This window comes from Pieris brassicae, chromosome W (assembly GCF_905147105.1).
Source record: "Pieris brassicae chromosome W, ilPieBrab1.1, whole genome shotgun sequence".
In the NCBI taxonomy this organism is placed as follows: domain Eukaryota; kingdom Metazoa; phylum Arthropoda; class Insecta; order Lepidoptera; family Pieridae; genus Pieris; species Pieris brassicae.
Window position 1 is genome coordinate 3034334 of NC_059679.1, and position 27432 is coordinate 3061765.

Below are 27432 nucleotides of genomic sequence, written 5' to 3' on the forward strand. Positions count from 1 at the left end.
TTAATGTTAATTTTAATTATTAACAGTTTTTTTTTTTAAATTTAATTATACACTTACACTTAATTCTTAAATGTAATTAATTCAGAGCTCGAAGTCCGCTCTGTGTTTCTTAATTGTGACCTTGAGGTGAGTGTTTAATTTAAATCCCGAAAAGATTCGTTTAACTATCGTTTACATCTAAGTATGTAGACCTTAGGCAAAGGTGATACATATATGTAGCAGGACAGCTACCACAAAGAAAAAACTATGAGAAGAGATACAAAGTGACGTCAAGTATCACTTGGATTAGTGACCATTTTCATACGATGGAGTTTATTCGGTCATGTCTTTGCGATATCGCGTAACGCGTTTATATATTTACAGTATCGCGTTTAGGATACCTTTAACTGGGGCTGCAGTATCTCTAAATCTATAATGCTTAAAATTTATGAAAAATAGTCATAATAATTTTATGATAATTATGATTCTCCATCTACACGGTGTCTAATCTTCATTTAGACTGTTATGGTTATTGTTTGTGTCAATATAACGTATCTTGTTAATTACCTATAGACAATATTTTATTCACTAGTGATTCCTGGGCGCGTATCCAACACAACACGATAAATAAAAATCTTTTGCATAATTATTATACTCGAGCTTTGTCCTCAAGATAATATAGCATAGATTACACGTAGTAGCACATATCGTGTTGCCATTGCGCACTGTGGTTGAGGGTAAATTAAACACATATTTTAAGATTTTCACTCGTTTGTGAAAATGAAGGTAATGTTGAAATGTTCCTGTTCTTTGCCTAACGACGATCGTCATTCACATTTTAGTGCTCCGCCACTTCGCACATTCATTTCGTTGTGCAGCACAGCGCATTTTTTTCTTAAAGGATTTCAAGATTAGTAAGCGTAAACTCTAGTGTAACTGAGATTTCGAGTATTTTTGGAAAAATCTCAAGAGTTTAAAAATTAATCATCAGGCATCGTGCTTCCGCTCGAGCCGCTCGCAGCTTGGTCGCTGCCCCATACACCGTCGCAGTAGCCGTCAAGATACGAAGGTTGGTTTGGTTCTGCATCGACGTTTCTACGTGTTATTTATAAATCAATTTTGCGGGTACCTTCTGGGGTTACCACTTAATTTTATCAGTGAAGCTTTTTGTGGATATATCCAATGTGTTAATTTTATGTTTAATTTTGTTTTATACTTTTAGAGGTGTATCTAATTTGTTTCCTAAATGAATAAATAAATAAATAATTGAAGAACATGTTATTTACCTACATTTGTAGGTACTTTTCACGTAAATATTTAGTGCTGCGGGTCGTCTTTGGGATTGCTACTCACAATAAATTATTAATGCGAGTCGCCTCTGGGTTTATCTCTTTACTAAATATTAAGTATATTATACCTACCATCGGTAGTTACCTACCAATGCAGACCTGTACACGTGTGTAAATCCAGTTGTAATGTAGCATTTACCTTACTATTCCAGAACGAATACTAACGGTAGCGTAACAGCTAACGCACGACGTAGTTTTCAACTTTTGATTTTGTTATTTCACATTTAATTAGATACTAAAGACACGGAGATATACATTATTATTTTTTACATATTTTCGTGTATATATATATATATATATATATGTCTGAGTATTTCGTCTAATAGTTCGTAAGAACTAAATAGGTATCTAATTCCGTACTTAGGTAGTTAAATTTAAGCGCATTTGCCGACTTTTCCAGATTTTTCGCGTCGACACGGCAGTTGTATTGCACCGGCCGGGAGTCGTGAGAAAGCAACGAAAGCAAACTGCAAGCGTGGCAGGTACCACTGAAACGAGGAATGTGAGCCAATTTAATTTACCAAGGGCAGCGGGTTCAAAGCTACAAATGGAAATTGTGACCTTGATTATGAATACAATAATTCTCTTCATCAATATCACGTCAATTGCTATACATATTCTGCTATAATGTATTAATCCAACTGTTTTGAAACAGTTTAAATTAAACTATGTAACATTAATATCTATTAAAGAAGTTACATTTAACTGTGTACTCCAGTAAACCAAAGATATCTGGTAATTTCAGAAACCAACTCTGGAGTGAAGATGAAGAATCAATTGTATTGGATCCAGATAACGAGCTGTGGGGTGGGGTTTCTTTGATAAGCAACCTCATAATAAGGCCAAATGCTCCATGTGTGATGAACGGCTTAGGCGGGATGCAGACACACTGTACAAACATCTGAAAGAAAAACATTCTAAAATCTTCGAGGTAATTTATTTCTATTGATGTTACTTAAACTCAATCTCAGATGTAATCTTGACCATCATCCCCCGCAAAATATAAACTTAAACATGGCCTGGATGCTTGCGCTATTTAAAACTTGTTAAAAGTAGAAATGTGATTTCCACATTTTCATTGATAAACTCACAATGTTTCTCTATTCCTTATATTTAATTAAATTGAAATCAAATCCAATCCCAAACCCCTTGTTGAAGTTAAGTCAAGTCAATTCATATATAATTTTTGCTAGTGAAGTGCTTTTTTAATTTATGATGTGAAATCATTGATACGGAACAATAAGATTTTTTTGTTTTATTTAAATTAATACATTATTTATTTTGGTATATATTCGATGCCTCTAAGGTTTTTAGAGTTTGTCTGTACTTCTTCATTTTGGTCAGTGAGTTGAATTAAAATTTTATTTGTGAAAAATATCAAGACAATAGTCTGCTGCTATAGAATCCCAAAAATACAATGATTTTGTACATACCATAATATCACTTAATCTATATATATAAATTAATTGCTGTTCGTTAGTCTCACTAAAACTCGAGAACGGCTGAACGGATTTATCTTATCTTAGTCTTGAAATGTTTGTGGAGGTCTAGGGAAGGTTTAAAAGGCGAGAAAAAATCGAATAATTTCCGGGAAAACCCTAAAAACAGCTCTTTTCTATTTCCCATACAAACGTTTTCTAGAGTCAATTTGAACTTTATTGCTATACAATAAAGTTCATATTAAATTACAAGCACTCACTGTTGTCTAAGCAATGTAGGTGTGTTCCTAACGTCAAAGAGTCTATTTGCACTTCATTATCGCTGCACAAAGTTCAAATTCAATCACATCTATCAAAACAGTGTGCGTGTTTGCCTAGGAGGATTTTGTCGCGTTCTGAAACTCAACAAAAGTGACAATATCGCGAACCCGACCAAATTGAATAGTCAAAAATTGTAATAGCTATATATCATTAGTACTGATTTTTATTTTGGTTGGCTTCGCGATATTATTTATTTTATTTTAGTTTCGGCATGCGACGTTTTCACGTCATTACATCAGCTGTCAAACAAATCGCGTTAAAAAAGGGTTTAATTTTTGAATTATTAATTTAATACCCCTATCTGTGCAAAATTATTTATATACATACCTACTAATAGGAAAATATCACAAGTCGGGGTTTTTTAGTGGGTCACAGAAGAGTGGCCAAAGTTCGTGAAAGCGAAGATACTTTGGTCACCCGAGCTGAACCTCATACATCACGCTAACATCAGGGTGAAGGTTCTGTTCAGGAGAATTTTTTGCGCCGACTATAAAATTGGTAGGAACAAAACCCTGCCACATTTTAAATCTTTTTGACAGTTTGTCGAAGTTTAAAACAGAACGTAGTTTGTCGGGTCCGCTAGTCACCTATATTATAATTTAAGAAGAGTACCGATTTGTCTATTTCTGAAAATATGTGTTTTTCTTATTTGACAGGATTGCACGCATCTTACTGAAAGGTAAGATACAGGCTTAGGTCACATCCAAAATATACCTATTGGCTCATGTGTATGTAATATATCACTTAAAAATTCCAGAACCTGGATTACAAAGACAATGAAGAAAATTTTACAGAAGTAATTAATCTACCTAGAAGAACCATTAGATTCGATAAAGGAGGATTAGGATAAAGTTTTGTTTGAAGTGCAACCCAAGAGATGACGTTAAGTATATTGAACCAAATAAAAACCAAAGTAAGGACGATGTGGAAATTGAAAACTTTGGAAAATATATCACAGGATTACTGAAAGGTATATCTTTTGAATGTTTGTTTTAAGCATATTTTTTATATAAATTTAATTTCCTAAATAAATCTTCACAATTGTAGGGAGATATGATACCAGTAATAAATGTAAACAAGATTAATACTCATTAAATTAAATAATACTATATATATTTACCTTTTTTACCTTTTACCTTTTACCTTTTTATACATATTATGTATTTCATTGTTGGCTTTATTTTTAGTGTATGTATAATTATATTACATATAGTTATGTATAATTTGGTTAGCTGTAGGAATAATAGAAAAATCTTATCTGTTTTAATCCGGTACAAAATTTCAAGGGGTACCAAGGGCAGCGAGTTCAAAGCTACAAATGGAAATTGTGACGTTGATTATAAATACAAAAATTAATTTACAAACAACACCAGATATAGACAGAGAAGTGGGTGAAAGAAGTAAGGAAATTGATCGGCCGGATATAGGACAAGAGGTAAAAATTACTTAGTATTTGAACGAAATGCTTCCAGAGTGACTGACATACCTCTCACTTCATCCACCTTCATGACAATTAACATGCAGGCTCATCATTTCTGGGAATGTTTTTCCTTCTCTCTTACTGACAAAGCCTACTCACCCGACCGACAGTAGTTGGGATTCCCGGCGACTGCCTCACATCAAAGTTCCCCAAAAACGTAAAAATCATGGTTGGCCAAACCTAAAAAAAAAAAAAAAGTTTGTACTCTACCCCCACTAAACAGGCCGTGTGGAGTCGAATGCACTCACTCCTGAAGTGATAGCTCTAACCGTTCCAGAGATAGCTTTCCCAAAACCCTTGCTAATTACTTACTAATCACCACCTTATCAGCTACGAATGCATCGTTATCTACTTTCCTACATTCACTAACCCGATCTATGGCTCTAAAAGAAAAATAGAATAAACTATGTCTAACCTAACCTAACCTACGGGTCTAAGCAAACAACAATAAATATACCTAACCTACATTAACACCATTATCTATAATAAAATTAGATGTAAGCGTTACATATTTAAATAAAACATTTTTATTCCAGGTATTATTCTTTTATTTATATGTCCATTATATTTCTATACAAATTTACTAGCACCGTATCATTGTTCTCTGAGTCACACGTAAAATTTCTAAGGAAGTCTTCTAATCTCATCCCCCTGAACTTGTAATATATGTATACCAAACAGTACTCTCCGCACACCGCCGATAGGTAATCCTGAACCGTAAGGCTATTGTATCTCCACATGCAACAATTCCTCCTTAAAAATCCTTCTATTGCTTCAATAGGTTTACGTCCAAACGAATCAAAGTATTCCCCAACTCTTTCAACGTTTATATGAATAGCCACCCAATGAGACCCCGGCTGTGAATCAGGGTCAAGATTGCATATGATAAGTGCTGGCACCTGAGCATACATCGGCAATCGATTTGAAGGATATACGTTGCTCTGGAGGCTGGGATGTATCCTACGAAGACTCATTTGCACTTCTAGTGTGTTCATACTTTAATATGCGTTTACTCCCCTACTCTTTCACTCTTTTACTGACTACATTTATTACTATCAATTCATATTTGTACCAATGTATTTAAACACACATAATATGATCTCAACATAAGTAATGAGTCTCTTTGTAAAAAAAATAATGAAGGTAAATAAAAACCATGTCATATTCGATTACATTATATTTTATTATTCTTAATATCATAATAATTACATAAGTGATTGCTTAACTACTATAATCCACACATACATTTCTGTTCTTATCTATTTCTATAATATTTGAAAACTCTGCGTAAACTACACAGTTAATTGTTTCAGTCAATGCGCTCTCGAATCTTACTTCCATTCTTACACTACCATGGCGTACAAGATTCCAATGCACATTAGAGTTAGCCGACAAGTCAGGTGTTAAATCAAAAGCTAGTAAACAGTACCCATTTGAATATTGCTCCCTCGATATTCCATTACCTTCGTTAAGAAAATGTATACCGGTGCCTGAGTACAGGATGTGGTATGCGCTAGTAAATACATCGTTTGGAAATGATGGTTGTAACGCTTTTGAAGGTATCTGTTGACCATCTATATATAGGCTAAATGAGCAAATACCAAAATTTTCAAAGTTGAAAGGATTTTTACCATAACTACCGTTGAATGCTGTATTATTCACAAAACCTATAATACATCTCTTAGGAACCTGTCCTAAAAATATATTGTCCAGTGTTTTACCCTGCACACCAGATGGTATGGTCAGGACTTTCACTTCACCTCTTGTTATAGGATATTTAGCCGTAGTAGTGGCAAGAACCTTTTGATGAGCTATTAGTATTGATGGATTAATTTTTGCTCTGCGTATTATTAAAGTTGCATCTGTTATACAGACTTTGTACTTATTATCTGCATTCTGTGACATGAGGTTAAATGTTTCTCTCGATCTAACTAATTTTATAGATAATTCGACCCCGTTAATGAGGAATTTATCTTGATTGAATATATCCCCATGTAAATGCCCAATCATTTCAACATCCTTACCATCCTTTGAAAGTTGTTGTCTTTTGTAAAAGCCCTTGTTTGCCTCATTAGTTTCATTCATTTTACCAGCTGTATCCTCGTACCACAAACCACATGTCAAATGTGATTGTTTGGCGGATGATGAATAATTTAATAGAGTTTCTATGAAAGCACGATATGCATAAGTATTATTTGGGGGTGACACAAGTTTTTGGTTTAGGTAAACATCCAATTGGTTAAATAAAGAATGTAACCAATTATTGACTGGTGCCACTACATTAGCTGCATTAACTGCAGAACCGTCTTGATTTTTAATTTGAGCCTTGAGATGGAGTAGTGTATGCGAAAGGTCTATGTAATCATCTCCTGTATCAGGTACTTGGAATTCGATGGGTCATCATCACTTAATGAAGAAATTGGTTTGTAATGTATCCAGTGTCCATATTCGATACTTGTTTGTGTGGAAGGAAGAGCAAACAGATCCAATTCAGATTTAACGCACTCACATGAATGATTATGAATAAATGACATTATGATTAGTTTGAAAATATATCCTTGGAAATATTAATATCTTTGTTCCTTGTTTTCTTTGAAGCGCCTTTCACTTTGAGGGGTGAAACTCGAATGAGCTCATTACAATATTTTCGTCTCTTATTAACACCCGATCCAGTCATAAGTTTATCAATTTTGGTATCAACTTTGCGTTTAAGATTAGAACTAGCCTCTTTCAATCGATTTTTAATGGATTCTTTAATAGGTCGACTAGCTACAACATCTGACAAAAGCCCAATACCGCTGTTAAGTGCTTCTTTTCCAATCACCTTAGCACCACTAGTGAGTAAAGGTAGCACACTTCGAAATAACCCCCCAAGAAAACTTCCGATACCATGACCACGTTGATGTAAGGCTCCTTTGTAGATTACATTTATACCAGACCCAGCTTGTTGCGAATAATAATGTTCATAAGGACATATAAAAGTTTCTTGAGGTGTATACATTCTCTTTCGAATTTAAAGCAATAAGAATATTTTGTATATTATCATAGTTGGTGGCTGGTATATGGTTCTTATACATTAGTGTGGTCTCTTCGTTATTGATGGTAGTTTTTTTTACTTATGTATATGATATTTTCATGATCTTGCACGGAGAACATAGTAGAGGGATATTGAAACTCAACTATACCTACCATCCATTCTCCTTCTAATGTAATGGCTTTAGGTAGTTTTGTAGAAAAATTTGATGTCATATTTCCCGGGAAATATTGTGTGGAACTATTGCTGAGTAAAGTTAAACAGAAACTTTCCTTCATTGTAGATTTTTAATATTCGACAGTAAGACCCAAGAATTAAATTTGTTAGGATATCCTTTCCATTTAACTAATACTTCCTTTCTAATACCGCTTTTACGTGATCTGATGATTTTATCAATTTTATATTCGGAAGTGGGGGAAAAAGTTATTTTTTGTAGTTCTTTCTCATAAAAAGTTCCTGTTATTGATTCATTTTCTAAATCGTTTAAAGTGTATACAACCCAAGGGGAACGATCTATAATGGAAGTAATGATAAAAATTTCATTACTCCAATTACTTTCATAACCTTTTTGAAAAACATGTTTGTATTTTGTAATTCTTACATAGTCACCAACGTTAAACTTAGGTACTTTGTTTAAACTTGAAATATAAGTCTTTTCATCATAATATAAATTCCGCCAAACTTCCATAATGTTTTCCATTTTAACATCACATGGTCTCATCTTGATACTAGAGTGCACACTGTGATTATAAGAACTAACCAAATCTTGTAAAATATCTGTATAGCGATTTTTCAATGTTCTCTGAAATCGTTCTACTATACTTCCCTTTATATCTGGATTATTTGTAGTGTAATAATTTATATTTTTACGTTTTAAATAAGTTTGGACATCCTTAGATACAAATTCCGTACCCTTATCTGATTGAATATGTCTAGGAACAGTTTTAGCTTCATCAAAGATCCTACTAAAACACGTTTTTATTGTGCATGAATCCTTCTTTTTCATGGCTCTAACATAAGCATACTTACTAAAGGCGTCAATAACACACAAAATATATTTATATCCATCATTATATTGTATGTAAGTTCTTAAATCACTTAAATCAGCTTGCCACAATTCATTAATATTTGATAAAATATATTTATTACGCGGGAATTTTTTTATAACCGGTTTATGTAATGTATATGTTTCTTGAGACTGCAACCATTTCGAAACATCTCTTTTTGCGATTTTTCCATTCATTGCCTTTGTTAACTTATTGACACTGCTGTAACCGGCTGGATGTGATATATCATAATAGATGCGATGTAACTCTAATACGGGGTCCATTTCTCCCAATCACTTTTGTTTCTCAATTTGTTGATGTGTTTAGATTGTGTTGGAGTTGAAGAAACCACAGGTGGTGATTCTTGAATCAATGTTTTATCTTTACTATTAAGGTCAGATATATATTTGATTCTTTTCAGATTACCAATGTATGTTAGCGGTGTATTTATATCATTTAAAAACTTGGCGAATATTTCCCAACCGATTGGATCGGATCTCTTCGAGGGTCGTAAGATGTCATTCACTAAATCTATAATATTACTCCCTGGTATCTCTTGTCCACTAATGAAAACTGTTCCAATTTTATTCCATTGCAATTGATCTGTTTTATTTACTATTGTATCCATCAATAATTCACCCCTCCTCATATAAGTTTTAGGAATTAATTTTAATATTTCTTTTGGTTGTAACCCATATGCGATGTCTTCACCCGTTTGGGGTTGTTTAACATTTAGCATTTTTTCATTTTCACTAGTAGTTATATTATTGATGTTACGGTTTTCGTTAGTATTATCATTTATTACCTTTTCAGTTATTGTTATTTCTTGAGGTTGACGTTCTTCCATGGAGTAATGTAAGTATCTTTGTAAAATTTGTAGATAAAGCGCCCATTTTTCGCGATCATCCAATTTACTTGATATAATGGAAAACATTTCTAAATCCAATCTACTTTGCGGTGTTGCTTTATTTTCATTGTGATGTTTCAGTTTATCAATAAAGTCTTGCTCAACAAGAAGCATTTTTTTTGTGTTCAATGTGATTTATTAAAACAACTTACAAGGGTGCTTAGAATTGTACCCAAAATTATTGGAAGAAAGGACCCTCCTTTTTGTATTAATATATTTTTCCTGTATTCAAAACTTTTTCCCTTACTGATCAGATTACGTAAGAGATTTTTAACTTTTTTTAATTTTGTTTTTGTATTCTCTTTTAAAGGTACTTTTCTTGTAAAACATTGTGAATACATTCACATAGACAGTTAATTTCTTGATTATTACAAGACTTCAATAATATCCTACGATGTTTGGGTTTTAATTTATGTAAAGCTGATAACAATTCCTTATGCGTTGTTATTCGTTGATACATGGCTCATTACTGACTTAGAGTGGCTGTTTACAAAGATACTTATACCTTTTCATAGGAACATATATTGTACAAAAATTACTAGATTCAAATATTTTAGATTTTATGCGGCGAGCATCATCAGTGTTTTGTTTCAAATCAATCATTAAATAACCATGAGCTTCTTTAGTAGCATCGGTATATGAATCTTCAATAAACTTGGTATCTTCCGGTGAAACTTGTCTAGCTAGAAATCGTATTTGTGTTTTGTCACGGGGATTTTTAAAATAAATAATATAACTTGAATTAAGTGAAATGTCGCGCTGTCCTCTTCCTTGATGAAATAAGTTTTGGGTTATGTAAAAAACACTCAAATTTCTATGGTGACTACCTTTTGTAAATATATCAACAACTCGACCATCAGATTCCCTCATTAAGTCATCTATTATAATCAAATGTGGATTTTTACCATCACACATATGCAATTCCGGTAGTCCTTGGTGGTAATTTACTCCGGGTATATTATATAGCGGCTGCATTTCATCATAACACCATGTTATTTCTAAAAAAATCTCATTACATATACTACTTTTATGCTTAATGAAATTTACAACAAAGTTAGATTTTCCACACCCACTAGGTCCTGCTACGATGGCAGCAAAGGGATGAATAAAATGAATCATTATTTTTTGACTTCTGTCTTCTTCAGGGAAAGGAATAAAACTAAGTTGATATTTTAAAAACAATTTATTTATATGAAATATACAAAAAATGTAAGTGTTATATCACAATATTAATGTACACGTTTATACATTATACATGTACAAAACAAATTTATTTTACATAAAAATTTACAATTTGTTATATTTACAATAATGATTAACTTAATTACATACTATTGATTTGGTAATGACCTATAGGTAACGTATCGATTTTGTTTCGTAAAATGTACCGCTTAGTGTCATTAAAAGATAAACACACCTTATTTATTTCCTGTGTAAAAATTGTATGTTTTAATTATCTAAACCGATACATTTTACAATGCTGTACGTTTTTATTAAACAAACACGACTTATAATTATCCAACGTTAATTTTTTAGTGACACATTTGTTAACACCCTTCGCCTTAGTAATAATTTTATCATCTACCTGTAATGCATACATTTTTGATCGCAAACCCACAAATTCTGTAAAGATTTTACCACAATTTTCATCTTTAAAATAACCTAATTTTTTCTTATTTACTTGAGGAAAATTAAAAACATTGTTTGGATCATAATCTGATGTATCGAAATGTGTACAAATGTCTGGCTTTATATCATTATAAAAGTTACTAGTAAATATTTGATAAATGAGACTGTCAGTATCTGTATACAGTAGTTTCAGATTTGAAGTAAATTTCTCTTTCATGTATAGTGGAAATCATACATCAGCGTTTTAGATATATCTAATATACAAAATCCGAGATAAATAGGTTTATTATAAATTAATTTCATTTTGTTTAATTGAATTGCAACAAGACTATCAGAAAATATTGAAACACTGTGAAAATGTGGTTGAGCAATTAGATCCCCAGCTCCCAATACTCTGCCCCTATTTTCCCAGTGGGTTAACAGTTTAACGTTAACTCGTTTCTCAATATTTTCCATAGTCTTACCAAAAACAGCGTTGTTCATGAGTTTATAGAAATCTTTCTCAAAATCGGAATTAGCTCGAGTTCTTAATTGTGTATTAAGGTCTATATATTTCTTTAACCATGGACTCTGCTTAAATTTTAATATTCTATAAACTTTTAATAATTTTAAACCCATTTTCAAACATTGAATTAAATTTCGATAGTGAATAATATATTTGGATTTATTTTTTAAGTTTGGAATCAATCTAATTTCCTTAGCGTCCCCAACTGGTATATTTTCTGGACAAAGAGGTAAATCTGAATGTTTATCATGTAAATCCACCGGATACTCCAGATCTACTTCTAAGATAAAACCTATATCCGATGAACAACTAACATTAAAATCTGTATCAACACTAACCCACTCAAAACCACCTGTAGGTAGATATTGTGACATTGCCCAACCATATAGATTATTGGCATCTAAATACATTAAGAATGTCTCTTTATCTTTCGCATTATAGTCAGACATGTAAACATTATTTGCTTTTGCATAGCGAGTGCTACATTGCGAAACACCACCACGAATTCCTGATTTAATAAAAGCAATCATATCTATATCAGAAAGTAATTCAATTTCTATTTTAGTATGTTTTAACATAGCATCTCAACTTAATCCAGGTGCTGTATAGTAATGAGCCGGGTCTAAATCGTACGTTTTAATGCAAACACACCTAAAATTTTCAAAAATATCTGCTAACAATAAAACATCAGTTTTTAAATAAAGATTTGAATAATCCAACATATTTTTACAATTGAAATGATTCCAAACATCTTTGGCATGGTTGTAATCTTCGTTGGAAATAATGGAATCTGTAAGAGTACTGTAAAAGTGTGGAAGATCTGGAAGTTGATTGTAGTTTAAAGTATCAAAATCTTTAATGAATTCATATGGAAATACACCTTTTTTAGTCAGCCGTTTAAAGTCTTCTGAATTGGGAAAGCATTTTGATAATTCATTAAAATTATCCTTTGTTAAATTTTTTGCTAAAGTATCTAAGCTGCTGGGTAAAAATTTTAGGGAATCCACAAAACGTAAAGTTACATTACTGTTATTGATTTTAAGAACCTTTGAAAATGATATGTATTTTTTCTTTATTTTGTGGGAGAACTTCTACCTGACCTTCATCAAAGTTTAAGGCATGTACGATAAAATGTGCATCATAATGACTTAAACTGTGCAAGAAGACTGGTATAGTGTAAGGCACTCTAAATTTTTCTGAACAAACTTTATGTATGACCCCAACAAATTCCCCAGTAAACCAATCGTAGTAAATCATTGAATTCCCACACAAAATTTTATCACAAATATAACAATGATTAGATTTGCTAAGTATATCTTGCTGTATTGGTGATATTTTATTAGCAACTTTTTGGAAACCAATTTTTTTAACAATTGTTGTCATATTATCTTTCAGTGTTTCCATAAATTTTAAAGCACAGTTTTCACCAGTATATGTTACATATTTAGACAATTTATCATCGTATGAGCATTTAATGTAGTATCCGAAACTATACACATTATGTTTTTGTACATTTATTGTATGTGATTTTGAAGGATCGTTTGAACATGATGCTAAGGGACTTAAAAAAGCCTCAAAATCCGCATATATAACAAAAGGTAACATCAATTTACGTTGAAATTTATCAAAACTTAATATACATTCAGAAACAATATCACCCCACCAATTTCTTTTATTTTTATCTAAGCTTGGTATTTGTGTACAAATATGTCTGCAATCATTTATTTGATGGTTATTTAAACGTTCAGATGTTGAAAAATATTGTAAACAAAAGTCACATAGATATATAGCTTCCTTGGATTTCGAAACTTGACTACTTATTAATCGTGACATATTTTTTATATAACAATAATGACCGATTTTACCCTGTGTCAAATATAGTAAATTTATATGAGTCTGCATTTTATTCTTTGTAAAATACAATGGCCCAACAATACAATGTTTTTTTCTTTGTTCATTATATTCTAACCCAAAAACATTAATGCTTATATTATTAAGACTTTCAATTTTGTGTATATCGTTTAATTTAACTGGAAATTTAATATTACCGAACTTTAATTTATAACTGAATTTGGTGTATGATGATACTCTCCGATCCGAATTCTTATGAATTGGAAATAAAGCAGATAACAGTGCCCACTTAAAACATGCGTCATCAGTGTTTTTAACATTGATCACAGCTTTTTTTATTTTTATATCATGTGGTAACTCAATAAAGGATTTTCCTCTTAAAGGGTTAAATTGATTTAAGTTCATATCCAAATGTAAAAAAAATTTCAGACTCCACCCGCTATCCTTTCTCTCGAATGAATTTATATAGTTTATTAGAGATTTCGTGAGAGTTGTATAAAATATATTTAAATCATCACCAATACAAACAATAAAATTCATTGATTGGAAATCAAAAGTGTTGTTAATGTTTTTTGTTTCCTGAACAAAGTCACCATATAAAATGAAATTTATTTTTAAAATTGTATGATCTTCTATAGATTTATTTATTATTGTAAATATTGTATCTTTGACTGATGCAAGAAATAACTCTGGTGTCTCTAACTGTAAATCATTTTGATTTTCTGAAGTTACTCTATAAGTTATTATTCTATTACCGAACGCAGTCTCAATTATCTTAACATTGGGTTTTATTGAATGTTGTATTTTATTTACATTATTTTTATGTACATTGCTCCTTAGATGATTAGCGAAATATTTTTTGGAAACATTTCTATTACAAATACAGCAAAATTTTATGTTAAAATTATTACCTTCATTCGATGTTGATTGCTCTTGTGAAGACCGTGAAAGATGCATGTTCGATCCAGAATTTATTCTTTTGATGTCAGCAGAGTTAATATCAACAGCTGCTTTCCTTTTGGTTCCACGACCCATTTGATCAACCCTATCGAATACAAATTTTATTATATTTAAATGTTAGAAATGTGAATAGAGAAATCAAATATATATATATATATATATATATATATATATATATATAATATGATTATTAAATATACTCACAGTTTCCCATCGAATTCATCACATAGCACCATCATTATTTGATCATAGAATGGGTGATTTAAATCATTTCTTTCTATTTCATCACAAACGTTGAAAAGTTCATTTGTATCAATGGATAAGCTTTCAAATTCATGATCCATTTCATCAAAAAAAACACTAACACATTCTTGAGACATTGTATATATGTATTCGTTTCACAACTGTTTTTTGTCTCACACTTTTAACCTTAATGCGCAAAGGTCTTCAACAAAAAGCACAATGATTGACTTTGTACAATGTAACAGTAATTATACTAGTGGAAAACTGAAACATTACTTAATTATATAAACATATGGTATTAAAATCTGAAGCATGAAGAAACTAAATGAAACTAATTTTTAAAACTGTAACGTTTTACACTATCTTCCTCGGATATCCCCTTTGTTATGTTGTATACAATATCCTTTATCTGAACATCAATGTTGGAATCGTTTTTCATGTAATATTTAACACGAATATCTGCATTTTTCCAATGTTGTGCCACTGGGATTTCTTTCAACTTTTTTAAACTATATAATTGCATTTTCACAAGTATGTCAGCGTCCATTCCATCATCTTTATCAGTCGATATATATGATATGCTTCCCTCCTTCCCTGCACGGCCAACACTTGAAGAAAGTTTAGTTTTTTTCTTCTTCCGGTCAGGTTCTTGAAGAAAAAAGTCATCTAAACGATTGGTCTTCTTATTTTTATTTTCTGTTATGTTTAAAACCTCTTCTTCATCATCAGATAAATTATAATAATTATATGGTCTGAAACATTTTTCCACATCTTTCAGGTTGTATGAAGACTGAAATATAACATAAACAAATCAAAATGCATTTCAAAAAATAAATAGGAATTATTAAAGAATTTACTGAAACCAAATTTAAAAAATATAAATAACTTACCTCCATTGTTGTTTATTATTTCAAACTTTCAACCACTTCACTTTTGTCGAACTTAGAGCACAATACTAAATCTTTCTACAAATATCGGGTTATATAGACTGGTAATGGATATCATTATCTAGTAACGATATTCAACTCGACTGCATGTTTGAACGAGTATCCATACCTATCAGTAAAATGTGGATAATAAATACAAAGGGAACTCTAAATACCCTTTGCAATCTTAATAGTCATTGCATTTTTAAAATATTTTTGAAATAGATAAGAACAGAAATGTGTGTATCTAGTAGTTTAGCAACCACATATACGTATAATTATTATAATATTAAGAACAATAAAATATATTTACGAATATGAAAATATAAACGAATAACCTTATCAGGTTTTTATTAACCTTCATTACTTTTGAAGTATATTTTAGGACAGGTTCCTAAGAGATGTATTATAGGTTTTGTGAATAATACAGCATTCAACGGTAGTTATGGTAAAAATCCTTTCAACTTTGAAAATTTTGGTATTTGCTCATTTAGCCTATATATAGATGGTCAACAGATACCTTCAAAAGCGTTACAACCATCATTTCCAAACGATGTATTTACTAGCGCATACCACACCCTGTACTCAGGCACCGGTATACAGTTTCTTAACGAAGGTAATGGAATATCGAGGGAGCAATATTCAAATGGGTACTGTTAACTAGCTTTTGATTTAACACCTGACTTGTCGGCTAACTCTAATGTGCATTGGAATCTTGTACGCCATGGTAGTGTAAGAATGGAAGTAAGATTCGAGAGCGCATTGACTGAAACAATTAACTGTGTAGTTTTCGCAGAGTTTTCAAATATTATAGAAATAGATAAGAACAGAAATGTATGTGTGGATTATAGTAGTTAAGCAATCACTTATGTAATTATTATGATATTAAGAATAATAAAATATAATGTAATCGAATATGACATGGTTTTTATTTACCTTCATTACTTTTTTTACAAAGAGACTCATTACTTATGTTGAGATCATATTATGTGTGTTTAAATACATTGGTACAAATATGAATTGATAATGATAAATGTAGTCAGTAAAAGAGTGAAAGAGTAGGGGAGTAAACGCATATTAAAGTATGAACACACTAGAAGTGCAAATGAGTCTTCGTAGGATACATCCCAGCCTCCAGAGCAACGTATATCCTTCAAATCGATTGCCGATGTATGCTCAGGTGCCAGCACTTATCATATGCAATCTTGACCCTGATTCACAGCCGGGGTCTCATTGGGTGGCTATTCATATAAACGTTGAAAGAGTTGGGGAATACTTTGATTCGTTTGGACGTAAACCTATTGAAGCAATAGAAGGATTTTTAAGGAGGAATTGTTGCATGTGGAGATACAATAGCCTTACGGTTCAGGATTACCTATCGGCGGTGTGCGGAGAGTACTGTTTGGTATACATATATTACAAGTTCAGGGGGATGAGATTAGAAGACTTCCTTAGAAATTTTACGTGTGACTCAGAGAACAATGATACGGTGCTAGTAAATTTGTATAGAAATATAATGGACATATAAATAAAAGAATAATACCTAGAATAAAAATGTTTTATTTAAATATGTAACGCTTACATCTAATTTTATTATAGATAATGGTGTTAATGTAGGTTAGGTATATTTATTGTTGTTTGCTTAGACCCGTAGGTTAGGTTAGGTTAGACATAGTTTATTCTATTTTTCTTTTAGAGCCATAGATCGGGTTAGTGAATGTAGGAAAGTAGATAACGATGCATTCGTAGCTGATAAGGTGGTGATTAGTAAGTAATTAGCAAGGGTTTTGGGAAAGCTATCTCTGGAACGGTTAGAGCTATCACTTCAGGAGTGAGTGCATTCGACTCCACACGGCCTGTTTAGTGGGGGTAGAGTACAAACTTTTTTTTTTTTTTTAGGTTTGGCCAACCATGGATTTTACGTTTTTGGGGAACTTTGATGTGAGGCAGTCGCCGGGAATCCCAACTACTACCGACTTCACTATCCACAGTTCCATTATTTATCCAGATTGTAAACCGTTTCTCATTCATCCGTTCTATATGACCAAATAACATAAGCATTTCATACGATGCCTCCAGTATCCTTCGACGTCTTATTAATTTTCTTCCGTTAGCGTAGTAATTCTTTTCTCACAGTTGTTGCCTGGAAGAGATCGCTCGAAAGCGATAAGGCCGCCAGTTGCCCTCTTCATTCAATTATGTCAACTGTATTATTACTATATGCAAAGAAGTGTTAATAAATAAATAATACAAAACAAAAGATATTATTTAAATAGATTATAGTTCAAGTACTTTAGTTTATATTATTAGAAGCATAGTTGACCATGAATAATTTTTTTTCAGAACCAGTAAAGCCGAGACAAGTTAGACACTACGACCTCCAGCGAATTCGAAACAAATCAAGACACGCGCACCCCCAAAGGACCCAAGCGACGAATCGGCTACCGCGAAGAATACAAGATCAAGCTAACGGAGAACGAAGAGCGGGAAATCGAAAACTTCGGAACATACGTCACATGCTTACTCAAAACGGTCCCAGAGAATAAAATTAGCGCGAAACTTCAAATGAATATTGTCAATCTAATTATGACAGCTCGGTTACAGACTCTACAGAAAAATGATACACCGGTTTTGACAGTTAACGGAACCATAGTGTTAGATAATACAAATGTAGATGATAATCAGGTTGTGCCACGTCCCACACATTTTTGAACAATATTTTCTCAAAAAGCAATAAGTAATACATAAACGGTTCTATTACCCGTCCAATGCAAAAAACAGTTGTTTACATTGTAAAAGGCGTTTCGTTTTTCCGTTTGTTCGACTATTCAGAGACGTTATTCCGAAATGATCCTTACAACCGCCTGAAAATGGCTTGAAAATTGCATCTTTAAAACGGCATCGAAAAATACTATGATATACCATTTTTGGTGTGATGGAGACCCAGATACCATGGATTTGGCTGAAAAGCAGTAGCAATATTGTTTTTTAGAACAGCCTGTTTTAGAACAGAAAAAAAATTAAGGTTAATTTGACCCCCTCCACAGCATCCTGCATTTTATTAATGTCTACGATGACAAACTTCTAGAGACTCTGCTGTTGCTGCCACCAAACAAGATGAAGTATTTAGTTTATAAACTCCATTTATAAGTGATGCAGTCGCTACTAGAGTGTCCTGTTTATTAAATATCTCGCATCCATCGCTTGTAAAATACACCTTGTTACCCTGCCTTATCAGTTGGCTTACTGACAATAAGTTGGTAGATAATTTGGGCACACACAACACTTTTTCAACAGTTATGTTAAAGTCACATCCTTCACTTGATGTTGTTATGTTTACGTTTCCACAACACAACACTGGGATTTTATTCTGGTTAGCAACCATGATTTCCTTGGTGAACCCAGAATAACATTCGTCGACCATCCAATCTTTATTGCTTGTCAAATGCGAACTTGCCCCAGAGTCGACATACCAGTCACTCTTGTCAAATATTCTGCTAAAAAACACGGCACTGAATGCATTACTTGTTTTTGACGATTTATTTTCAGAATTCTTATAAGATTTATCTTTATAAGTGCATTGATTACGGTAGTGGCCATGTTGTTTACAATTTATAACATTTGACGTGTTGTTTTTCTTTGACAGATGTCGACATTCGTTCATTCTCACCATCTTTCTTGTACATAGACTGTGTACTCTTTACACTCTTTGATTTTTGATTCTTGCGGAAACAAGCAAACGCATTGTTGGCATCACTGTCTTCCGGTTCCATGTCCATCAATTTCCCTTTAATGGCGTCGGTTGTGATTATCATTCCGGAATGCTCGATTGCCATTATCATGTGCATATATTTTTCAGATAATCCAGCCAACATGATAGATCCGATCCACTCATCACTTATGCCAAAACCCGTACCTTGTAATTTCTGACCAGCTTCAACAATTTGTGTTACATATGACGTCATCGAAGTGCAATTTTCTAATCGAATAGATATTAAATTCCTATATATAATAGACTTATTTTTCTTGTAAATCCCGAGTCATCGAATAACATCCTCAATTTATCCCACAATTCTTTCGATGTTGCTACATTCTTTATATGAACATAAAGAGCCGGGTCAATTGTTAGAATCAACTTGGCTTTTGTTCTCGCATCGTCTGCAGCTGCTGGAGCAACGTTGGGCTCAGGTTTGATACACCCAACCATTTCCTCTAAGACAAAGAAATTTTCTGCTGCGAAACACCATTCACTGTAATTTTCACGCCCTTGCAGTTTCGGCAGACTAATGTGATAGTTCGAACTGGACGCCATTACTGATGCCTGACGCGACACAATAAATCTGCACAACTCAACACACTTAGTCCTATTCTGCCACGAATTATTATTATCGATAATGTCCTGATAATCAATAATTATACTGTCGCGAGAACTAAGTACTTCTTATGAGCCAGGAGCGTGCTGGGCCCATAACCTGTAATAAAACAACGTGACTGAGCGAGTACCGGAAAAGAACTGAACTTTATTTTCTAAAGACAAAAGTAAAGAATCTCATAGACAACATTTGATGACACTTTGGTACAAGATGTCGCTAGTAGTAGGTACATCTATATTTTGCTATTTATAATATTATTACTACTTATTTATACTTTTACATCTTTAATAGCTCTGCAAAAGAACGGTGTTGTTATTTATATTTACACGAGATGGCGCTGATCAGAAGAAATCTTGTTAAAAGGTGAAGCAGTATACATAGAACCCAGACCTAAAGGGTTGTAGGATCACTATTTTTATAAAATTTATATTACTCGTTATAGTTGTAGTATTGGTGTTAAGTGTTTAGAAATGTTAAATAAAGTGTATTTTTTTATTTGCTCTTTATTTCTACTGACCCTGACAGGATATTAAAAAAGAAACCTTCAGCCATTTATAATCAACAATTACAATCACATATTACGCGGTCTGGAGCCCTCGGGCAACAAAGGATCGGAACCCCAAATTATATTCCAAATACAATGAAAAAAAATTCAGTGGACTTTCAATCAGTAATTTATGGTAAAACCATGTAGATTCTTTAAGTGTTTAACAAAATTTAAAATATAAATACAGATCAATGATTTCTGTTAAGGTATAAAAACAATATAATATTGTTTTTACAAAGGTTAAGCAGTAAAAATATCAAAGGAAAAGTTGTTTATTAGTCGGAGTTTTACAGTATTTTCGTAAAACCAAGGAGAAATACATAGACTAAACCTATTTATTAACAGTTCATAAACCAAAGCCAAAAACAGTTAACCTATTGAAAAACGCATTTATTAACAGTATTTCCGTAAAACCATGGAGAAACATGTAAACGGTGGCTATTTATTAACAGTTTCACTAATCCAAAGCCTAAAAATATGAAATACGTAATACAAAATAATTTCAATTTATTTCCTCCTAATAATAATACAAATACTCAAATTTTATCTATGTAGCGCGTTTTGAATTTCAAAATATGAACAGAACTGTGGTGCGGTAATTTGAATTTCGAATCACGTCCATTGCTTTGGTGTATTTTTCGAATTTCGAATGAATTGTACTTGTTGTCAAAAATCTGCTCGATCCACGCCACGCACGTCACAGTTGTGACGAAATCACAATCATAATGCAAATAATGCGCGATTCGTATCAATATCTGTAACAAGAAGTATGTTAAAGTAATATATAATTATATATATATATATATATATATATGAAATATTTTTATCCACAAAAACGTTATTTAATGCTAGAGTGGACCAGAAGTTGGAGGTGCCATGGAGATAGCGCCGCCCATGGCCATTCAATGTATAGCTCCCCCCCTGTTAAAAAATTATTGGATTTGGCGTTTTTTGGGTTAGTCCTGATAAATTTAATAAATAAAAAAGATAATGTTTCATCGTTGGTGTAAATTGCTTTCATAAAAATATTTTTAGCGTCACATGGTTATAGAAACCGCTAGATCGTTGATGATTGGCAATATGGCGGATCGTAATATAATGCAGCATGGAGATGAAGGATTTTTAAATTACCACTAAAAACCGGTCATTGCACGCAAATAGATTTGGAAGTCAAGGCCGATGAGAATAAACGCATAATTCCAGGGTTTGTGTTGTGTTAAATTTGTAGTCTATCGTCCAATTCTCAACAATGAAGTGCGAATTCCGGTCTTGCAATATGCTTTGGTATGTTCGTAGACAATACCTGACTAAGCCAGCGCGGGGCTTGTAGCAAATTATATCAAGGGGGGCTTGCTTTAATTTCTTAAGTTTAGAATATTAAATAAAACAAAACCGTTACGAATAAATATTTCTGGATCTGGATTGGCAAATTAAGAGATAGTAGCACAATATAGACTATATATTCTTTAAGCAAATCATGCTCTATATTCAACAAAGTGAGATGATAAAGACGTTCTTATAATAAAAATCTTGCCACTTGAAAGGTAGATGTGGTATAGATGTTAGTCTAAAGATATCGATTATAATTAAACATTAGAACATTACGGTACAAAGTTTGTAAAATACCTACTTATTTTTACGATTTAACGTGACTAATCTGCTATATGGCTAATCTGGCACTGTGCGTAGTTACGGTAACGAATCATCGTGATGAATCCAGCATCTCACAATCTATGACGTATGTTAGGTAGCTACTTGGGATGATTCGATACGCGTTTTTGCCGATACGATACCGACGCCGATAGTCTTATAGAAATATCGCCGATACCTGTACAAACACCAATGCTTATTGAATTAAAATTAAGTTAAGGTAGAACATATACAGTTTGGTTAAAGTTTTTATAATAAAAAGTTTAAAAAATTACAATAAAATAAATAACTGTTAATAATTAAAATTAATATTGATACCGATACATCGGCAAACCCAAAGTATCGCCGATATATCGGTATCGGATGAACCCCTAGTAGCTACTAGGGGTGCATGTAGCTACGAAGAAAGCGGATAAAGATACATATGCTATCTAAATTCACTCATAAAGGACACGATCAGATGTATGTGTATAACCTTGCTAGCAATTTAGACTCAAACTCAAAATAACTTTGTTCATATAGGTAAACAAGAACACTTATGAACGTCAAAAATTGTTTCTAAATTTATATTTACTACCAGTTCGCAAGTCAAGGGCGTAGAGCGGGCAAGACGAACAAGCAAGAAACTTTCCGCCCCACTTTTTAATCGCTAAGTTTTGAGTCATACAAATTGTTTGAACTGGAGCGAATCAATCCCAAGGATAAGGATCATTTAAATATTTGCAAACACATACGATGTATACATTAATAATAATAATATTCTTTATTTATTTTTAACAGTACAGTATCAGAAATACTTCAGTGGGCAGCTGGTTCCATATAGAAGTGGTGCGTGGCAAAAACTGCTACAAACGAAAATTGAATATTTTGAATGTAGTTATGTAATATTATTAAAATATATACCGACAAATTTATTAATGTTTCTGCAAGAAATAAAAAATATATTATATTCGAAATGGCCACCTTTGGCTTTTATATAGGTCTTTATCTGTTTTTGCACTGTTTTCATAGGAAATTTAGCAGGCCATGACCATCATTTGAAGTCTAAAGGGTTGGGGTCTGGGTTAGATGAGGGCCAGTCTTCAGCTCTTAGTTTCTGCCATGTGACCAGATGCAAAATTCTGCTGATAGTCCACGGTATATTTTAAAAAGGTTACACAACATGATCCAAAACTATATCTTGATACACTTTCATCAGTAAAAAGGATATTTCCCTGCTTTTCACCTAAAAGAAACTCAGAATTCTTTTTTACTTTCGGGCGGTGGCGACCAAGAATTGTAATGCTCCTATAAACAGATCTCTATCTGCCGTAAACGACGATTTGAGGCTGATCCATTTTATGACAGTCCCCATATCTTCAAGGCGTAAGATGCTGTAGCCATTTCTTCTTTGCAACGACAAATACATACGTATGTATTTATATAAGATCCCGCGTAACAAGCGCCAGGGAGATAAACATTACCCGTATTGAAAAAAATCGTTGGAGCATCGATCGTTAGCCTTAGCTTTCGGTATTTACATAAATATTCATGTATCTTGCTTTGACGCCACTTATTGGTGGCGATCTATGTTCGATAGATGACTTATTAGTTTTGTAAACCCAATAAAATATATGAAAACACGTGACCGTATTTTATTATACAATATTATTATAGATAAAAAAATCAATGGCACTACAACCTTTTTAGGTCTGGGCCTCATATTTTTGTATCTGTTTCATGATCATTAGTAAATTGAAAAGGTAAGTAGGTGATCAGCCTTCTGTGTCTAAGGCACACCTTTGACTTTTTGGGTCTAAGGCAAGTCGTTTTCGTCTTGATGTTTTCCTTCACCGTTCGAGCTAATTGGTGCACAGTCGGGGATCGAACCTGCGACCGCAGGGATGAGCGTCGCACGCTGAAGCCACAAGGCCAACACTGCTATGGTTGTAAACAACTCCTTAATTTCAGCCACTCAGGCCTTGAAGCCAGTCAGCGTTTGACTCGCCATGGTTTTCCTTCCTCCACAACCTCAATATATAAGGAACCTTGGGCTGGTTATGAAACCTGAAGTCACTGATGCTATAGGGAGTTACAAAACATTGGCGCTTACTATAAAGCTTTCAATAGGGATTTCAATATTAAACTTATTAAAATAAATATACGAAAATTGGGTTAAACGCCGTAAGGAGGCATCTTATAATGATGCCTTTTACGTGGACCTTCGCTCTGTTGTTCTCGGTGCGCAACTCCCAATGTCTTCGATTAAAATTACGATATTAAAAGTATATACAATTAGCAAACTGGATATAAACATCTATAATATTTTTGAAACTCGTTCGAGATGGACTTAGAAGTTACAACAAGAAACAATAAATAGACGCAGAATGGTATGATTGTAACTTTGTGAAACAAACCATCTAGTGACGTACCTTTGCTTAAGAAGCTCAAAGTATCTATTCCCTGTATATACATTTTAGGAATTTCCTTATTCGTTCACAATATCATAAATATTTTTAAATCCCTTGTCGAAGTAGACATATAGACATTCAAAGACATTCATAGAGATGTAGACATTCAAAGATCTTCCTTATTGTGTTAAAAATTCGAAATAATGTACCTACTTCTGAAAAAAATTCTGTTCTATTAATCGTTATTTGCGATAAAAAATAATATGAATTTAATAATGTGACGATGTAGTTATAATAATATCTGCTACTTTGAATGGTCCAGTGAATAGGCTATCTCGCTCTTACAACTTGATTACTAAGATCGATGATGATTGATGGGTTTTACAACAGTCTGCCAAGTTACCGTAACCTTGTTTATCATGCTCTTAATGAGGTTTAAGTTTTCATTTAGTTTAGGTTACTTTTGTTATTTTATCTTTTTAGTTTTATTGATTACTAGCGGACCCGACAGACTTCGTTCTGTAAAAAGATTTAAAATGTGGCAGGGTTTTTTTCCTACCAATTTTATAGTCGGCGCAAAAAAAAAAACCTGAACAGAACCTGATGATAGGGTGATGTGTGAGGTTCAGCTCGGGTGACCAAAGTATCTTCGCTTCCACGAACTTTGGCCACTCTTCTTTGACCCACTAAAAAACCCCGACTGGGATATTTTCCTATTAGTAGGTGTGTATTTAAATAATTTTGCACAGATAGGGATATTAAATTAATAATTTAAAAAATTGATCCCTTTTTTTAACACGATTTGTTTGACAGATGTAATGACGTAAAACGTCGCATACCGAAACTAAAATAAAATAAATAATATCGCGAATCTAACCAAAATAAAAATCAGTACTAATGATGTATAGCTCTTACAATTTTTGACTATTCAATTTGGTCGGGTTCGCGATATTGTCACTTTTGTTGAGTTTCGGAACGCGACAAAATCCTCCTACGCGAACACGCACACTGTTTTGATAGATATGATTGAATTTGAACTTTGCACAGCGATAATAAAGTGCAAATAGACTCTTTGACGTTAGGAACACACATACATTGCTTAGACAACAGTGAGTGCTTGTAATTTAATATTTAATAATAACTTTATTAAATAGCAATAAAGTTCAAATTGAGTCTACATTTTATTTACAAATCGGAACGGTTTTTCCTGGAAATTATTCGAATTTTTCTCGCCGTAAAAACCATCCTAAGACTTCAACGAACATTTAAAAAAAAATAGTACAATTGGTCCAGGCGTTGTAGAGTTATGCGCTTACCAACACATTTTGCGATTCATTGTTATATTATAGACTAGCAAACCCGGCGAACTCCGTTTCGCCACCAGATGGCTTCGTTTTATGTAACATTTTGTTTGGTGATTAAAGGATGAAGAATTTTTTTTTTGTTTTATATTTGAAAAGGAAAAACATTATTTCATATCACAACAGTAATGAATTCATTTCGATTACAAAAATGAAGTGTTATTTAGTTGAACTTCTCTAAGTAAATGAAAGTGAATCCAAAGTAAATACTGAATCGAAGCGTTATACGTGTCCGAAAATTATCCGTTTCATTGAAGTGCTCTTTGGTAAACCACATTTTTTTGTTTTTTGGGTCTGACGTTAACACAAACAAAGCAGATGGTTTCCCAACTCCTGAACACGCAACGTATAACTGTCCATGTGAAAAACAATGATTTTCTAAATTGATCCCTCAAACACTAAGCGATTGGCCTTGCGACTTGTTAATTGTCATTGCGAACGCAAGGCGAACTAGAAATTGCAATCGTTTGAAGTCAAACGGAAGATCAGTCGGAATCATTGGTATTCGAGGAATACATACATTTTCACCTACGTACTTTCTGTTAATAATGGTTGCCTCAATCAAATTCGGCATAAGTCTTTTTACCGAAAGTCAAGTACCGTTGCAAAGTCGCGGTGGATTCAAATTACGCAATATCATAATAACTGTACCAACTTTGAGTTGCAAGTTATGTGGTGGAAATCCTGGTAACTCCAGAGAGACTCCTCAAACATCATCAGAATTTGTTATGGAATCAACGGACTTGTATGTCACCAAATCTCCAGGAATTTTTGATTGAATGGTGAAATTCAGTGCGTGTACATCATTATTCTTTGCGGCAAGAATTGCTCGTTGACTTAACCAAGCATAATTCTGATAATTCTCACTAATGTTAGGGAATTTTTTTTCAATAAGAGCTAATTGAAAGTCTAGAAATCGGCAAAAGTCGTTGGTAAGAGTAATTAATCCAGATGTCGCATCAACAGGGACTTTTCCATTTCCAACAGCTAACAATTGTTTGGAAAATTGTGCAGCACTTTGATCATTTTGAAGTTGAACTCTCATATTAGTGGTTAGCGATAATGTTTTTACGTTATTCCATAAAGGTGATGCCTTCAGGCAAGCATTCAATTCATCTGCAGGCGTTCCACGGGAATTACTGGCAACGTCTGTCTGAAATCGCCTGCCAACAATATCATCAAGCCGCCAAAGATGTTGTTATTTCGCCGAAGATCCTTCAGTGTGAAGTTAAGTGCTTCAAGTGATTTCTTTTGTGCCATTGTGCACTCATCCCAAACAATGAGCTTGCATTGCATCATCAATTTTCCCATTGCACTGGATCGGGAAATATTGCATGTTGGAGTATCAATTTTGTGTAAATTGAGTGGCAACTTAAGCGCAGAATGTGCAGTACGACCGCCATCTAGAAGAGTCACCGCAATTCTAGATGATGCTAACGCCA